The following is a 5,000-nucleotide window of genomic DNA, read 5'->3' as shown; positions in this document are numbered from 1 at the left end:
CTCTACTGCTTCCAGCTTCTGGTATGGACTCAGTGGTGCTGTTATAGTAATACTCTACTGCTTCCAGCCTCTGGTATGGACTCAGTGGTGCTGTTATAGTAGAACTCTACTGCTACCAGCCTCTGGTATGGACTCAGTGGTGCTGTTATAGTACAACTCTACTCCTTCCAGCCTCTGGTATGGACTCAGTGGTGCTGTTATAGTAGAACTCTGCTGCTTCCAGCCTCTGGTATGGACTCAGTGGTGCTGTTATAGTAGAACTCTACTGCTACCAGCCTCTGGTATGGACTCAGTGGTGCTGTTATAGTAGAACTCTACTGCTAGCAGCCTCTGGTATGGACTCAGTGGTGCTGTTATAGTAGAACTCTACTGCTTCCAGCCTCTGGTATGGACTCAGTGGTGCTGTTATAGCAGTACTCTACTGCTACCAGCCTCTGGTATGGACTCAGTGGTGCTGTTATAGTAGAACTCTACTGCTTCCAGCCTCTGGTATGGACTCAGTGGTGCTGTTATAGTAGAACTCTACTGCTTCCAGCCTCTGGTATGGACTCAGTGGTGCTGTTATAGTAGAACTCTACTGCTTCCAGCCTCTGGTATGGACTCAGTGGTGCTGTTATAGGAGAACTCTACTGCTTCCAGCCTCTGGTATGGACTCAGTGGTGCTGTTATAGTAGAACTCTACTGCTTCCAGCCTCTGTTTAGTAATTCCTCCAGATCAGAGGCAGTAGAGATGACCAGGGATGTTCTCTGTATAGTGAGTCCTCCAGATCAGAGGCAGTAGGGATGACCAGGGATGTTCTCTGTATAGTGAGTCCTCCAGATCAGAGGCAGTAGGGATGACCAGGGATGTTCTCTTGATAAGTACGTGAATTGGACCATTTTCCAGTCCCGCTAAGCATTCAAAATGATATGACGAAAATGTATGGAGTAAATAGTACATTATTTTCTTTAGGAACGTAGTGAATTAAAGGTAAAAGTTGTCAAAAATATGAATAGTAAAGTACAGATACCCCCCCGAAAAAACTACTTAAGTAGAACTTTAAAACACTGGATGAAGGCCTTTAGACCATGAATCAGTTTACTCTGATACTGTCTGTCTGTCTGTCTGTCTGTCTGTCTGTCTGTCTGTCTGTCTGTCTGTCTGTCTGTCTCTCTACCTCTCTCTCTCTACCTCTCTCTCTCTCTACCTCTCTCTACCTCTCTCTCTCTCTACCACTCTACCTCTCTCTCTCTCTCTACCTCTCTCTCTCTCTCTACCTCTCTCTCTCTCTCTCTCTCTACCTCTCTTCTCTACCTCTCTTCTCTACCTCTCTTCTCTACCTCTCTCTCTCTCTCTCTCGCTCTCTCTCTCTCTCTACCTCTCTCTACCTCTCTTCTCTATCTCTCTCTCTACCATTCTACCTCTCTCTCTCTCTCTCTCTCTCTCTACCGCTCTCTCTCTCTCTCTCTCTCTCTCTGTCTCTCTCTCTCTAAATATCACACTTGACAGTGTCCTCATATCACCTACAGTTGAACGATTCCAACCACCTCACAATATCAAAGTAGATCTGTCCCATTCATCAGAGAGTGAGACAGAGAGAGAGAGAGCGAGCGAACCACGGGGGTAATCTGGAGGAATGTGTATCGATGTGGTCAGAGCTTCTCGCCGCAAATGGAGATAATTACATACGGCGGTAAGTGGCCGGGTGGATGGCGGGCTGCCTGCCTGACTCTCACCACTCGGCAGAACAAAAGCATTGCACTCTGGGTAGGCAGGCCGCTGAGGCCCCCCCGCGCGGCAGGGGAGCGGAGGCTCATTAGGGCGCTATTTTAACAAAGCACTTCCCTTTCCTGTACGAACGACGCGTACCGTACCCACAGCCCAGCACCATCCCTCTCTCTCTTCTCTCCCTCTCCTCACTCCCTCCTCAACAAAGGGATATAAATCTCCTTTGGGCAGGATAATTACTGAGATAATTTTATCCGTAATGATGCTTGTCAGTCAGGATTGGCTGATGAAATTAAAGACAGAAGAAAAGAAAAGTTATTCTCTGTGATTTTCTCCGGCAGATTGTGTCAGGAAGAAAGAAGACTAACTTAAAAGGAGCAGAGGAAACACTATAGTAGTTGTTAAACATTTCCCCAGGAATGAACGTGACCTTGGAAATGTTTTGTGAAGGCTGGGAGGTATACGGAGGAGAGGAAACACTATAGTAGTTGTTAAACATTTCCCCAGGAATGAACGTGACCTTGGAAATGTTTTGTGAAGGCTGGGAGGTATACGGAGGAGAGGAAACACTATAGTAGTTGTTAAACATTTCCCCAGGAATGAACGTGACCTTGGAAATGTTTTGTGAAGGCCTGGAGGCACACGGAGGAGACTAAACACTATAGTAGTTGTTAAACATTTCCCCAGGAATGAATGTGACCTTGGAAATGTTTTGTGAAGGCTGGGAGGCACACGGAGGAGACTAAACACTATAGTAGTTGTTAAACATTTCCCCAGGAATGAACGTGACCTTGGAAATGTTTTGTGAAGGCTGGGAAGCATACGGAGGAGACTAAACACTATAGTAGTTGTTAAACATTTCCCCAGGAATGAACGTGACCTTGGAAATGTTTTGTGAAGGCTGGGAGGCATACGGAGGAGACTAAACACTATAACGTTACAGTTTTTCTCAGTCGCTTTGGTGCATTTCTTAGATCAAAAGTGCAATTCTTGATACTACTTGTACAAATTCCAAATCATCTAGTCACTTGTGCACGTCATTAAAACAATTTCTTATTCCTTTGAACAAATTGCAATTGATAATGTACAAGTGTCAGCTTTTTTATGAATCGTGCAGGTGAAATTGACCCTCACTCATGAAGGAATGTAAAGTGTTAGTTCAACCAACAATCAACCAGTTGTCTAAATTGCATCTCATGGGTGCATCTCATGGGTGCATCTCATGGGTGCATCTCATGGGTGCATCTCATGGGTGCATCTCATGAAGAATCAATTGGCAAGCATATATAGACAACACAGAGTTGCAATGTTTTACAGTAAAATGTGTGTTCACATAGTTTTTGTCTATGTGAAAGTGTGCGATGCATCACTGCATTTTTCCCCACATAGGACTGCAAGATTACCTCAAACCGGTGGCAGAGGACGCCTTTTCACACCTCAACAGGAGGAGGCTATTTGCACCATGGTCCGAGTAAACAATGCCATGAGACTCAGGGAAATACAAAGGACCATTATAGAAGACAACGACGTCTTTGAAAACATCCATACGGTTAGCATCTCAACCATCGACAGGGTGCTGCATAGAAACCAGATGAGTATGAAACAGCTGTACCGTGTACCATTCCAAAGGAATGAGGACAGAGTTAAGGAGCTACGGTACCAGTATGTACAGGTAAAACATATATCTATGTAACTACTTTACAGCAACATTTTATAGTGATACATAGTACAGTAAGCATAAACTGCACACATTTCCATTGCTGTGGAAGGAACATGCAATATATGTACATTTTATGTCACTCTTCCTTACCAAAACAAATTCAACTGTGTGTTCTGGGATATAGCGTATAATGGAGTTGGAATAAAGGTGAACCCTCTCACAACTTTGTATACGTGGATGAGGCTGGCTTCAACCTGACCAGATGCAGAAGGCGGGGTCGGAAATATCATCGGTCACAGAGCTACTGTGGATTTGCCAGGCCAACGGGGAGGAAATATCACCATGTGTGCTGCTATTTCGGAGCATGGTGTCCTAACCCATATCCACCTTATAGGGCCATACAACACCCAGCATCTACCGTACTCAACTTTTTTTTCGATGGAAACTTTTTTGTGACCCACCCGATGATGCTCATAGAATTCCTCCCACCTTACAGTTTTTCTCAGTCGCTTTGGTGCATTTCTTAGATCAAAAGTGCAATTCTTGAAACTACTTGTACAAATTCCAAATCATCTAGTCACTTGTGCACGTCATTAAAGCAATTTCTTATTCCTTTTGAGCAAATTGCAATTGATAATGTACAAGAGTCAGCTTTCTTCCACATTATCAATTGCTCATGTCATGTTGATCAAAATATAGTAGATGGTTCTCTGTTGAATAGTCTTACCCCTCAAAACATCTAGGCATTAGTTCCTTGCATAAGCCATTACATGCACAATTGTTGAACTATTTGTCATAAACTGTCAAGCATAGTTTTACACATTTCTATTAGACCTTTTGTACAAAAACGTGAATTGATGAATCGTGCAGGTGAAATTGACCCTCACTCATGAAGGAATGTAAAGTGTTAGTTCAACCAACAATCAACCAGTTGTCTAAATTGCTCAAAGGTGCATCTCATGAAGAATCAATTGGCAAGCATATATAGACAGACCAAAAACACAGAGTTGCAATTTTCCAATAATGGATGGACCAGGAAATGAACAGGGTCAACAGCCAAGAGGAGGAGGAAGAAGAGGAGCAAGGATGCATGGTGGAAGGCAAAACAGAGGAAGAGGCAGAAGAGGACATAGGCTCCACCCGGCACAGCCAGAAGATGACTGGCCACCCCTCACAGCCTGGTTCCTCTCTAGGTTTATAATCTCCACCTGGCACAGCCAGAAGAGGACTGGCCACCCCACATAGCCTGGTTCCTCTCTAGGTTTATAATCTCCACCCGGCACAGCCAGAAGAGGACTGGCCACCCCTCATAGCCTGGTTCCTCTCTAGGTTTCTTCCTAGGTTTTGGCCTTTCTAGGGAGAATATGTGGGCCGACAGACAGGAACGTCTGGATGTGTAGAGACAGCACAACAGTGCTGCGGGCAAAGTTGTGCCTTAGAGGTGGTTTCCGGTGTTTCTTTATCATTTAGTTTTTTTCCCTTTGTGCTCCAGTCTCTTTCAATCAATAACCCACATACAGTAATATCTAAATAGTACTGTTGAAATTGATATATGCCATAGAAGTGCAGCCTTGTGCATTTTCAATACAGTAGCTGTCATCCAAACTGTAGCCTAAGTTTACATCAGGTAAT

This window comes from Oncorhynchus nerka, unplaced genomic scaffold (assembly GCF_034236695.1).
Source record: "Oncorhynchus nerka isolate Pitt River unplaced genomic scaffold, Oner_Uvic_2.0 unplaced_scaffold_1220, whole genome shotgun sequence".
Classification (NCBI taxonomy): domain Eukaryota; kingdom Metazoa; phylum Chordata; class Actinopteri; order Salmoniformes; family Salmonidae; genus Oncorhynchus; species Oncorhynchus nerka.
Note: the sequence above shows the minus strand (reverse complement) of the source record.